General features: G+C 37.3%; 1 protein-coding gene across 12 annotated transcripts in view; it reads right to left on the reverse strand.

The window, feature by feature from the left end:
• Positions 1-5,105, reverse strand: part of LOC138755671 (microtubule-associated protein 4-like) — a 275,424-nt gene extending 270,319 nt beyond the window's left edge. For 4 of the 12 annotated variants that reach the window (XM_069922076.1, XM_069922071.1, XM_069922074.1 and 1 more), the window contains exon 1: positions 4,921-5,105. The gene's annotated coding sequence lies outside the window, so the exon portion shown is untranslated. Of the gene's footprint in view, positions 1-3,653; positions 3,817-4,435; positions 4,659-4,920 lie in introns of those variants that run through there. The other 8 variants (XM_069922072.1, XM_069922073.1, XM_069922064.1 and 5 more) reach the window with 7 other exon arrangements.
• Positions 5,106-13,713: the final 8,608 nt, after the last annotated feature.

Genomic DNA, 13,713 nt, shown 5'->3' on the forward strand with positions numbered 1-13,713 from the left:
GCCATCTCACGGGCTCTACAAAGTCTTGGACAGTAAAGGTACATTAATCATGATGCAATTTATCGACTATTGTTCAGCATTTAACACTAACCTCCCCGCAGAACTGATCAGCAAACTCCAAACCCTGGGCCTCAATATCCCAATGTGTAAATGGATCTTGGATTTCCTCACCTCCAGAAATGAGGGGGCTAAGTTAGGTTAGTTAAGTCAATAGTGATAAGTTAAAGTGTGATTCTGTTTTCATGCTTAAAGATCATTAAAAGCAACTTTTATTTAAGTAGCCATTTGTCTTGCTGAATATCTATTGCTGCTGGGTTTTGGGGTCCTCTGGACTCGTAACAGTGTCCTCACTCTAAATCACTTCTCTTTTGACACCTCTCACTTTCTACAAATCAAAGGAGTAACATGGGTCCCAGCTATGCCTGCTTGTTTGTGGGCTTGGTGAAGCAATCCATGCTGCAAGCTTACACAGGCAAGGCTCCTCAACTATGTGGATGACAACATTCGCAGTGAGTTAATCAACTTCATTCACTTCGATGCTAACTTCCACCCTGATCTCAAACTCACCTGGTCTAGATGTCCACTATCTCCCTCACTGTTTGGTTTAGCTATAGAACCCTTGGCAGAACTGATAACAGAAAATAAAATAAAAGGGATAAAAATAAAAGAGAAGGAATATAAAATCAGTCTATTTGCAGATAACATCATAGTATACTTAACAGAAGAAGGAATATGGAGAAATATCAGGGTACAAGATGGAAATAAAAGTGAAGCAATGCCAATGAATAATGTGGATTTCACAAAGTTTAAGAAAGAATCACCATTTAAATGGCAAACACAAGCAATCTTTTTTTTCTTTGGCTTGGCTTCGCGGACGAAGATTTATGGAGGGGTAATGTCCACGTCAGCTGCAGGCTCGTTTGCGGCTGACAAGTCCGATGCGGGACAGGCAGACACGGTTGCACGATTGGACCAGGTTAGAGCTAGATAAAATGGGGGAGAAGGTACCAGAACATATACTTTATAAGTGGGATGAAAAACTGGTGCAACATAGAATTTCACCAGTACTGCACCATCTGCTCAACATTTGGAAGATTCACGTCAAAAGAAAAAAAAACAAATGACCACTACCAAAATTATTATTGACGCAAAATCAACTAATCCCTTTCACAATAGATAATCTTTCTTTTAGAGAATGAGAGAGAAAAGGAATCAAAAGAATAGAAAATTGTTTTTTGGGAAATAATTTATTATCTTTTGAACAAATGAAATACAAATATGGTATAACTCACAGTACAATGTTTGCTTACCACCAACTGAAAACCTACTTAAAGGACAAATTGGGAAGCAGGCTGAGGTTACCAGAAGGAAGCAGCTTTGAATATGTGATTACAGACACAATGATAATTAAAAGATTTATAACAAACATGTACATCAAGCTGCAAGAGAAAGAGAACGATGAAATAAGCTGTAAACCCAAACAAAAGTGGGAACAAGATCTAAACAAAGATAAAAAATGAAAAATGGGAACAGCTATGCTCCGGAACTATGAGAAATACAATAAACACAAGGTTACGCATGATAAATATAATTGGTTACATGGGCTATATATCACGCCCCAGAAGTTAAATAAATGGGACCCAACAGTATCAGATAGATGTTTTCGCTGCAAGAAAGAAACAGGAACAACAGTACATGCAATTTGGGCATGTGAGAAAGTGGAAAAGTTTTGGGAAGATCTAAATCAGATATTAAATAAAATCACAAAAAGCAACATTTAAAAAAAATCCAGAGATCTTTCTTCTAAGTAATACAAGTAGTAAAGAATTAGGCCTCAAATTGGATGAAGCACAAAAAAGATTTATTATGATAGCCTTAGCTGTAGCAAAAAAAATGTATAATGTCAACCTGGAAATCAGAAGAGAGCCTGAGAGTACAGCAATGGTACATAGAAATGAATAAATGTATTCCATTGGAAAAAATAACAATTTAAAAAAATAAAGTCACAGTATTCAAACAAATTTGGGAACTGTACATGGAACAACAGAGTGGGCCTACCACTGACCTCCACCCCCTAAAATGACAGAATGAGAAGTCGACGAAATGAACTGACCCAGCATGTAAAAGTAGATGATACAATTTTCTTATTTATTCTCATTGTGTGATGACATTGTTTAATGGGTTTATTGTAATGTATATGTTGAATGTTTATTGGGTAGGGAGGGGGTGGGAAGGAGGGAGGGGGGGCGGAAAAGGGGAGAAAATGACACTGTGTATATTCAAGAGGGAAATGTTTGTGTGTATTTTGGTCAATATGGTTCATAGTGTGAAAAATAAAAAAAATTTTAAAAACTCACCTGGTCTATCTCCAATAACAGTCTCCCCTTCCTGGATCTCTGTCTCCATCTCAGAAGACAAGCTTTCCACTGACATTTTACAAACCCACCAACTCCCACAGCTACCTCAACTACACTTCATCTGCAAGAATTCCATCCCCTTCTTGCAATTTCTCCAACTCCACTGCATCTGCTCCCAAAGACGAGGTTCCAGTCCAGTTCATCTGTAATGTCTGCCTTCTTTCACAAATGTGGTTTCCCCTCCACCTTCATCAATTCAGCCCTTACCCATTTGCCACTCATTTGCCCTGCCCTTTGCCCTTAGACCAACACAAAATTCCCCTTGCCCTTACCAACCACTCCACCAGCTTCTGCATCCAACACATTAACCTCCAGAATTGCCAGCATTTACAACAGGATCCCACTTAGACACATCTTCCCTCTCACCCCTTCGTAGGGATTGCTCCTCATGCACTCATCCCTCCCTTGCAATTGCAAACCCCACCCCCCCCTCACCTGTGGCTGCAGAATGTGCCACACTTGCGCCTACAACTTCTCCCTCTCCATAATAGAGGCCCCCAAACAGGCCTTCCAAGTGAAGCAACACTTCACTTATGTATCCTCAGGTCTGATTTACTACATCCTGTGCTCCCTTTGTGGTTTTTTCTACATCAGAAAGACTGAGCGCAGACTGGGAGATCGCTTTGCACCTTCGCTCTGTCTACATCAGTGGCAGGGTCCTCTCAGTGGCCAACCATTTCAGTTCTGTGCCCCACACCCATTCTCATGTGCGTCCATGGCCACATGTTCAATCCTACCAAGACCACCCATAAATTGGAAGCACACCTGATTTCCTGTTTGGGCACTCTCCAGCCAGATGACATTAACACTGACCTCCAGTTTGATAACATGCTCTCCTTTCTTCTTCCCTGCCCCCTATCTCCTTTCCCTCATCTCACCACACCTTTTCTATTCACCTAGCCACCCCTCCTCCAGGCTTGCTGCTGTGGCCTCCCTCTTTTCTCCGCTTATTACCTCCTCCCTTTGGGACCAGTCTCTTAGAACCCCCCCCAACTTACCTTTTTGTTCAGATATCTGCCAACATTTTTCCATATCTTGATGAAGGGCTCAAGCCCAAAATGTATGTTTATCTTTGATTTACAAAAGGACACTGTTTGACCTGCTGAGTTTCTCCAGCATTGTGTTTTTACTCCAAGTGTAAACATCTTGTGCACGTAACATGACATCCCTGCCTCTACATTCAATGTCATAATTGATTAACCTAATCTGTCTGTGTTACCATTTTCATGGAATTACCTGAACTAGTTTTTCTAGGTGTCTATCCCATGAAGGACTCAGCCCTCCAGTACACATATTTTATTCCACATTCCTGACTTCCAAGGTGGATGAAATTGGTTCTTTCAAGTGGAAAACTCACTCAATTGCAGTCACTCCCAACAGCTGAACACAAACCCAAGTCTAAACATCCTGCAAATTAAACAGACAAGAAAGCAACCGTGGAAAAACACAAATGATTTTTTTTTTCTTTTTAAAGTGTACCAAGTAAAAATTGTACAAGTCGTGATAGAAAATTGACCTCTTCAGTCATCCCTCAATAATTCATTTCAAACTATTCTCATCACCACACTGTATCCTTCAAAAAAAAGTTATAAATTACTTGCAATCACTGATCATTTACCTCTTTCTCCATAATATTAAAACAATCTATTAAATCTGTGTACATTTGGACAGTCTGCATGGATGACATAATCCTTCGCTTCACGCATCACCACACCCATTCTAACACAACTGCATTCCCACACCTCCAAAGACACAATAAAACACGACAATATAGCATTATGGAAAGAAAACTATTAGCAAGTATTGCCCAGTACAAAAATACTTCATGTTGTGTCCGCAAATAGGCATTCTCCAATACTCCAGCTGGTGTCAATACATTTTCATTTAAATACAAATGAAAGTTTTTAAAAATAAACATTTTGACAGGTTCACTCAATCACAACAGAACACGCCCTCACAATTGCCCCAAGCAATAAATATAAAGCTATCAACTGCAAATGTTAAACTTTTAATTTTACCTGCACGCTGTATAATTTTCTATATTATTATACTAAAGTCGCACCTCAGACGCTGAAGCTCTTATTCCTGTTTAAGGAGGTCAGTCCTTAAACAGAGTTTTATAGAGAAAAAAGAGATAACTCAGTACCGCAAAGTTAGCCAGCCTGGTGGAAGTGGGAGGGGTTGTCACAACCTAACATGATAAACCGTCGCAGCACGCGCACGCGTCCTCCCGTCGCCTCAAAGCTTGACAGACAGGCAAAGCAACCAATAAACGATCAGCAATAGTGCCAGGCGCGAGTTTTGCCTCCAATCGACGTTGAAATGTTGCGCCAAGGCAGAACTTCCGGTAACAAGTTGCGTTGACATTAAGGACGCCACCCTGAAGATCTGATGAGGGAATTTTTTTTTTATCCAAACCAACTCCCCCCCCCTCTCCTCATAGTAGCGGAATTTTAAAGTTGTCCCCATTTTAACATCAATTATTGATTGAAAGCTAACTTACGTTTTGCTGAACGGTAATGTTTTTACTGTAACTTAATTATCTCATTCCACTAACTTTATTCAATTTCTTGCCTCTCTTCCGTCTGATTAATTAATGGCTTTCTAGCTTGAATTCAGTCTGGCAGCCGCTATGTAAAAATGCTTAGACCTAATATGGTTGCTCAAGACGTGATTGACACGGCCTCTGACCAATTGCTTCATGCGTCAGGGTTTATTGTGAGGTGGCGCAGCCAGTGATTGGTCCGAGAGAGAGGGAGGCAAGCGTTGAGCTCGAGCGGAAGAGGTGCCCAGCAAAATGACAAGCAAACGCACCCTACATAGCGGGAAATCGGCCTTATTAACGTTACGTAGCATTTTTTAAATGTTTCGTTAACTCAAATTTCCATTGTTACTTTTATTGTTGACCAGTAACATAGCTGCTTCCACTAACGCGAGTTCAAATACCACAATCCTTTTTGATTGGGAAAAAAAAATCTCAGTATCAGATTTCTGATTTATAGTGAGTACATGCTCACCATCACACATAACTCTAATATTCCTTTTTCCTAAGGGCGAGGCTGAATTACCACTTACTGACAGTGCAAACAAAAACTACCCAACTGCAATTCAGAGAGAAAAAAAATATCAGTAAAATGCAAAAGTCAGAGTCCTTATAAATCATTTCTGTTAATATAGTCAGGATGTGAACTATTTGGTAACCACGTAAGAATACACCACTGTGGGGCTTATGTAAATGAATGTGAACTGTTTCCTGAGATGGTGGAAAGCATCAGTAAGTAAAGTCTCTTCTGTTATTTGAATCTTGCATCTCTAAGTTATTTAAGAAGCGTCCCAAGTAACTCAGAGACACCACGTTCCTTTTTGAGTTTGTTACAAAGGAGTCTGGTGGTGGAGGGTAGCAGCTGTTCCTGAACCTGGTGGTGAGAATCTTGTGCCACCTCTACCTCTTTTAGAAGCAAGAATAGAACGAGGTGGTATGGATCCTTGATGATTGCTGCTGCTGTCCAACAGCAGCGTTCTCGATAATGGGGAGGATTTTGCCTGTGATGTCCTGGCTGTGTCCACGATCTTTTGCGGGGCTTTATGCTCAGTGGCAGTGGTGTCCTAATACGAGACCGGGATGCAGCTAGTCAGCACACTTTCACCACATGTCTGCAGAAATTTACCAGGGTTGGGGAGTCACGTGATGGAGTAGTGGCCGGTCAGGGAATTCCAGCCCTCTCCCGAAAAGTTTAAAAAAAAACACACAAAGCACAAAGGTACAAGATTAAAATTTATAATAAAGTAAAAATAAAGGTGAGAAGAAAATGGCAGCGAAGAGAAAAAAGTCGAAAACAACGGGAAGAAAAGAGGAAGAAAGAATGTCGGAAGAAGAAGGTGAAGGCCTTACCTGTCCGAAGAGGCCCGCCGCGGAGAGAGAAGCCCGATCCCGCAGGTCAGTGGAAGTCCCGGGCTCGGGACTACAAAAATGGCTCGCAGAGCCGAGTAAAAGTGCGGAACCGCGCATGAAAAAAAAACACACTGACGGGAGGGGGGAACAGCTGCGGAGTCAATCTCCACAGCTGAGAGAGACACCTGCAGCACAGCAGCAGGTGCAGAACACAGACAATAACGACAACAAGAAAGAAGAGGGTAAAAAGAAAACAAGGAAACAACAGATGGTCAATCCAGAGGAAGAAGAAGAAGAAGAACAGAAAGAAGTGGAAGAAGAAGAGAAAGGCAAGACAATGGATATATCTTTGTTTAAAGAATATATGGAATCAGTGAAAGAATGGCAATTACGAGAATTTAATGAGATAAAAAGAAGAATTAAGAATGCAGAAGAAAAAATGAATAAAATGGAAATGACCATATCAGAGATAGAAAAAAGAGTGGAAAATATGGAAGAACGAGAAATAATTGTAGAAATGGAAGTAGAGGACTTAAAAGAGAAATTAGAAGAATCTAATAAAAAAGTTAGAGGCACAGGAGCTGTTAGCTCAGAAGATAGATATAATAGAAAACTATAATAGAAGAAATAATATAAAGATAGTGGGCCTTAAGGAAGATGAAGAAGGCAAGAATATGAGAGAATTTATAAAAGATTGGATCCCCAGGGTCCTAGGAAGACCAGAATTACAGGAAGAACTGGAAATAGAGAGGGCACATAGAACATTAGCCCCGAAACCACAACCGCAGCAAAAACCAAGATCCATTTTAGTAAAATTCTTAAGATATACAACAAGAGAAAATATATTGGAGAAAGCAATGAAGAAAGTAAGAGAAGACAAAAAGCCACTGGAATACAAAGGTCAAAAATTTTTTTTCTATCCAGACATAAGTTTTGAACTCCTGAAGAAGAGGAAGAAGTTCAATACAGCGAAAACGATCTTATGGAAAAAAGGATATAAATTTATGTTAAAGTACCCAGCGGTACTTAAAATAGTTATTCCAGGGCAACAAAATAGACTATTCTCGGATCCAGAGGAAGCAAGGAAATTTGCAGAACAACTACAAAACAAGCAGAGAGATGAAGACATGTAATAAGAGTAAAAATGACCACGATCTATATGTATGTGTGTAAAGGGGTATATGTATGTGTATATATATATATATATATATATATATATATAGTGTGCATACATGAATGTATACGTATTTAGAGGAAAATATATAGAGTATAGACAAGAATTAATAAGGGAGGGAAAGGGAATAGAGGGAATAAAGAGGGAATTAAAAGAGTGACCTTTGTTACATACGAAAATTGAAATCTTTTCTGGGGGGGCTGGATGGGGAGGAGTTACAGTCACTACAAAATCAGTTGACGTTTGCGAGTGAATTCGCAAATCCAAATGGAGAGGGGAGATGTGGTTGCCCGACAAGGGATAAAGGACAACTCAGGAGGGGGAGGGGAGAATGAGGTTAAAGAAGTTTTAAATTGGAGAATAAGGAAAATGTTTGATGTTTTAGAAATGTTGTCTTATAAAGTGTTCAAAACAAGAAAGCAGAAATGGATAAGAAGGATAGGTGATGATTGAGAAATGGAAAGGGAAGATAAACAAAGTATGAAATGGCTACGCTGAACTATATGACTTTAAATATTAATGGAATACATGACCAAATTAAAAGGAAGAAACTGCTAAATTTACAGAAAAAAAGAAAAAATTGATATAGCATTTGTGCAAGAAACACATTTAACTGAATTGGAGCACAAGAAATTAAAGAGAGATTGGGTAGGACATGTAACAGCAGCGTCGTATAATTCAAAAGCAAGAGGAGTAGCTATATTAATTAGTAAAAATGTGCCAATTAAAATAGAAGAGGAAATAATAGATCCAGCAGGGAGATATATAATGATAAAATGTCAGATATATTCGGAGTTTTGGAATCTACTCAATGTATATTCGCCTAACGAAGAAGATCAAAAGTTTATGCAAGATATTTTTTTGAAGATAGCAAATACGCAAGGGAACATATTAGGAGGGGATTTCAACCTGAATTTGGATTCAAATATGGACAAAACTGGGAAAAAAAATTAACAGAAAGAACAAAGTAACCAAATTTATAATTAAATCAATGGAAGAAATGCAACTTTTGGATATATGGAGGAAGCAACACCCAAATGAAAAGGAATATTCATATTACTCGGGTAGACATAAAACATACTCAAGAATAGACCTATTTTTGTTATCAGCTCGTATGCAAGATAGAGTAAGAAAAACAGAATATAAAGCTAGAATATTATCGGACCATTCACCCTTGATATTGACAATAGAGTTAGAGGACATCCCTCCAAGAATGTATAGATGGAGATTAAACTCCATGCTACTTAAAAGGCAGGATTTTAGAGAATTCATTAAAAGACAAACTAAAATGTACTTTGAAATAAATACGGAATCAGTGAAAGATAAGTTCATACTATGGGATGCAATGAAAGAGTTCATTAGAGGGCAAAAGATAAGTTATGTGACCAAGATGAAGAAGGACTATAATCAGGAAACAGAGCAGTTGGAAAGGGAAATAGTAAATATAGAAAAAGAATTAGCAATGAAGGAAGATACAACTAAAAGAAGAGAATTGGCAGATAAAAAAATAAAATATGAAACATTACAAATTTATAAGGTGGAGAAGAACATAATGAAGACAAAACAGAAATATTATGAATTCGGGGGAAAAAAACGCACAAAATTCTAGCATGGCAGCTTAAGACAGAACAAGCTAAGAAAATGGTATTGGCATCAAGGAAAAAAGACAAACAAATCACATATAATCCAACGGAGATCAAGGAAAACTTTAGAGAATTCTATGAACAATTATACCAAACTGAAAACGAAGGGAAAGAAGGGAAAATAGATTAATTTTTAACCAAAATTGAACTACCAAAATTACAAATAGAGGAACAAAATAAATTAACAGAACCATTTGAAATAGTAGAAATACAAGAGATAATAAAAAAATTACCAAATAATAAAACACCAGGAGAGGATGGATTCCCAATAGAATTCTATAAAACATTTAAAGATTTATTAATTCCTCCCCTCCTGGAAGTAATTAACCAGATTGATAAAACACAAAGCTTACCAGACTCATGTAAAACAGCAATAATTACAGTTATACTAAAGCAAGGGAAAGATCCACTCGCACCAGCGTCATATAGACCAATATCATTACTTAACATAGATTATAAGATAATAGCTAAACTATTAGCAAACAGATTAGCAGAGTATGTGCCGAAAATGGTAAATGTAGACCAAACTGGATTTATTAAAAAAAGACGCACAACAGACAATATTTGTAAATTTATTAACTTAATTCATGCAGTAGAAGGGAGTAAAGCGCCAACAGTAGCAGTTGCTTTAGATGCAGAGAAGGCCTTTGACAAAGTAGAATGGAATTATTTATTCAAAGTATTGCAAAAATTCAGTTTACCAGAGAAGTATATTAATTGGATTAAAGCATTATATAAGGGGCCATTGGCGAAGGTGACAGTAAATGGATATATATCAAAGCAATTTAACTTAAGCAGGTCAACACGGCAGGGATGCCCACTATCACCCTTATTGTTCGCGTTAGCTATAGAACCACTAGCAGAATTGATAAGAACAGAAAATAATATAAAAGGGATAAAAATAAAAGACAAGGAATATAAAATCAGTTTATTTGCGGATGATATTATAGTAGACTTAACAGAACCAGAACTATCAATAAAAGAATTATATAAGAAATTGAAGGAATATGGAGAAGTGTTGGGTTACAAGATTAACGTAAATATAAGTGAAGCAATGCCAATGAATAATGCGGATTTCTCAAAATTTAAGAAGGAATCACCATTCAGATGGCAAATGCAAGCAATAAGATACCTAGGTATACAAATAAATAAAAATCTCGGCCAACTATATAAACTCAATTATTATCCACTAATGAAAAAATTACAGGACAATTTAGAGCATTGGAAAGATTTACCATTAACACTAATAGGAAGGATAAACTGTATTAAAATGAACATTTTCCCAAGGATATTATACCTATTTCAGGCATTGCCAATACACTTGACAGAGAAATTCTTCAAGGAGTTAAAGAAAATAATAAGGAAATTTTTATGGAAAGGGGGGAAACCGAGGATAGCACTAGATAAATTAACAGAATAGTATAAACAAGGAGGTTTACAACTGCCAAACTTTAAAAATTATTATAGAGCCGCAAAATTAAGATACCTATCAGATTTTTATCAAACAAAGGAAAAGCCAGATTGGACTAGATTAGAATTAGATAAAATAGGGGAAAAGATACCTGAACACATATTATATAAATGGGATGAAAAATTGGTACAACGTAGGAGTTCTCCAGTATTACATCATCTACTCAATATTTGGAAAAAGATTAATGTAGAAAGGAATAAAACAAATTACCAATTACCAAAACTAATATTGATGCAAAATAAGTTACTCCCTTTTATAATAGATAACCTTTCCTTTAGAGAATGGGAGAAAAAAGGGATCAAAAGAATAGAAAATTGTTTTTCAGGAAATAGATTATTATCCTTTGAACAAATGAAAGATAAATACAATATAACTCAAGATACAGTGCTGGCATATTACCAATTGAGATCCTACTTGAAGGACAAATTAGGAAGCAGTCTGAGGTTACCAAAGGGAAGTAACTTAGAATATTTGATTACAGATACAATGATAATCAAAAGATTTATAACAAATATGTATATTAAACTGCAAGAAAAGGAGAATGAGGAAACAAATGGTAAAACTAAACAAAAATGGGAACAAGATTTAAATATAAAGATAAAAAAGGAAACATGGGAGAAATTATGTTCTGGAACGATGAGAAATACAATAAATACGAGGTTACGTATGATACAATATAACTGGATACACAGGCTATACATTACACCTCAAAAGTTAAATAAATGGGACCCAACAGTATCTGATAGATGTTTTCGATGTGAAAAAGAAATGGGAACAATAATTCATGCAATCTGGACATGTGAGAAAGTAGAAAAATTTTGGGAAGATCTAAACCAAATATTAAATAAAATTACAGAAAACAATATACCAAAGAATCCAGAGATCTTCCTCCTAAGTAACATAAAAAACAAAGAATTTGGAATTGATTTGGATGGTGCACAAAAAAGATTTGTTAAGATAGCTCGAGCCGTAGCAAAAAAATGTATTATGTCAACCTGGAAATTGGAAGATAATTTGAAAATACAACAATGGTATATAGAAATGAATAATTGTATTCCATTAGAAAAAAAAACATATAGTTTAAGAAATAATATTGAAATATTTGAACAAATATGGGAGCCTTACATGAAACACAATAGAGAAAACCTACCGGGGACATTCACTACCTAAATTAACGAAAGGAGAAGGAAATTAAAATAATTGACTCAGTGGAATTTCTTGTTTATTTTTATTGAATGACAACATTGTTTGACTGGTTTAATGTATCTTAGATTTTGTACTTTAAATGGATGGGGGGGAGGTAGGGAGGGTGTGACGGGAGGAGGGGGTGGGAGAAAATGACACTATATATTTGAAAAGGAAAATGTATGTATCATAGTCAATGTGGTTTATGGTGTGAAAAATAAAAAATTTAAAAAAAAAAAAAGAAATTTACCAGGGTTTCCAATATCATACCAAACCTCTGCAAACTCCTGAGGACGTTGAGATGCAGACATCTTTTCTTCACGATGCCATTAGTGTGTGGGTCTTGGAAAGATCCTTTGAGATAGTGTCTCCCAGAAACCTAAATTTGCTCCGGCATTAATCCCCCAGTGATCATTGGATCCTACACCACTGGTTTTCCCTTCCTGAAGACAATAATTAGTTCCACTGTTTAATCCTATCTAAATTTAAGATTTTGTTTAAGTTTATGTGTCATAAAACACCCTAGTGCAGTGAGAATGGTTCTTTGTGAACCGACTAACTGGTTTTCTAACATCTCATTCACCTGTATAAAGAGCACAATATACAGAGTGCAAAGTGCAATACCCAGAGCTGATGGAGAAACAGCATCTGTAGAAAATAAAAGGTAACTAACATTTTGGCCTTGAGCCCTTCGTCAGGAATCAGAAAAAAATGATGGATGCCTGAACAAAAAGGGGAAGAGCGGGGAGGATTCCAGGCTAACAGATCGATACAGGTGGGAGAAAGAAGCTGAAAAATGATGGGGAAGAGGGCAGTGGGCTAATAAAGGGTAGCTCTTTAATAGGAGAAAGAAGGGTGGAGAGCAGGAGGAAAGAAGACAGGGGGCAGAGAAAGAGAAATCAGGGAAGGATGTTAATAGAAATTGGAGGTCCAAGTTGATGTTACCTGGTTGGAGACTGTTGAGACAGAATACAAGTTCAAAGTTTAGATTTATTGTCCACATACATGACATCACATACAACCCTGAGATGATTCTTCTTGCGAGCCAGGCAGAATTTCTGCTTATTGATAGAGGAAAAAAAACTGTACTCAAGAAAAGATACAAATACTGTTCAGAGATAAATGTAAACAAATAAAGAAATGTAAATAAACTAATGCAGAAAAAATGTTCTGTAATAAGTAATGTGCAAAGTTAGAGTACTTGAATGAGCCTCTGAATGAATTTGTTGTTTAGGAGTCTGTTGGTGGAGTGGTTAGTAACTGTTCCTGAACTTGGTAATACAAACCTTGTGACATTTATACCTCTTTTTCCTGAGCAGTAAAAACAGAGCATGACCTAGATGGTGTGGATCCTTGATGATTGCTGCTGCTCTGCGATGGCAATGTTCCATGTTGATTTTATCAATTGTGGGGAGAATTTTGTCTGTGATATATTGTACATTGTTGTTCCTCCAATTTGCTGGTGGCCTCTTTAGCAGTACATGAGACCATGGACAGATATCAGTGTGAAAATGAGGTGTGGAATTAAATTAGATGTCTACTTGGAGGCCCTTGCTACTGCAGCAGGCAGAGTGAAGGTGGTCAATGACATGACTTCCCAGTCTGCGTGCAGTTTTGCTGTTGTAGAGGAGGCTGCACCAGGAGCACTGGATGCAGTAAATAACCCTGACGGACTCATAAGTGTTAATTCGTTTGGAAAGACCATTTGGAGCCCTAAAAAGTGGTGAAGGAGGTACAAGTGCAGGTGTAGCAGTTCTTGCAGTCACATGGATAGGTACAAAAGGGCTGATTGGTGGATAAGAATGTATGGATGAGGGAGTGTAAAGTAAGAAATCCCTATGGAAAGCAGAGAGGGGAGGGGAGAGGAAGCTATGTCTAGTGGAATCCCACTGCAGATGACGGAAATTTCAGAGAATAATATGTTGGATGAA

The sequence above is a fragment of the Narcine bancroftii genome, chromosome 2 (assembly GCF_036971445.1).
Source record: "Narcine bancroftii isolate sNarBan1 chromosome 2, sNarBan1.hap1, whole genome shotgun sequence".
NCBI classification, from domain to species: Eukaryota; Metazoa; Chordata; class Chondrichthyes; order Torpediniformes; family Narcinidae; genus Narcine; species Narcine bancroftii.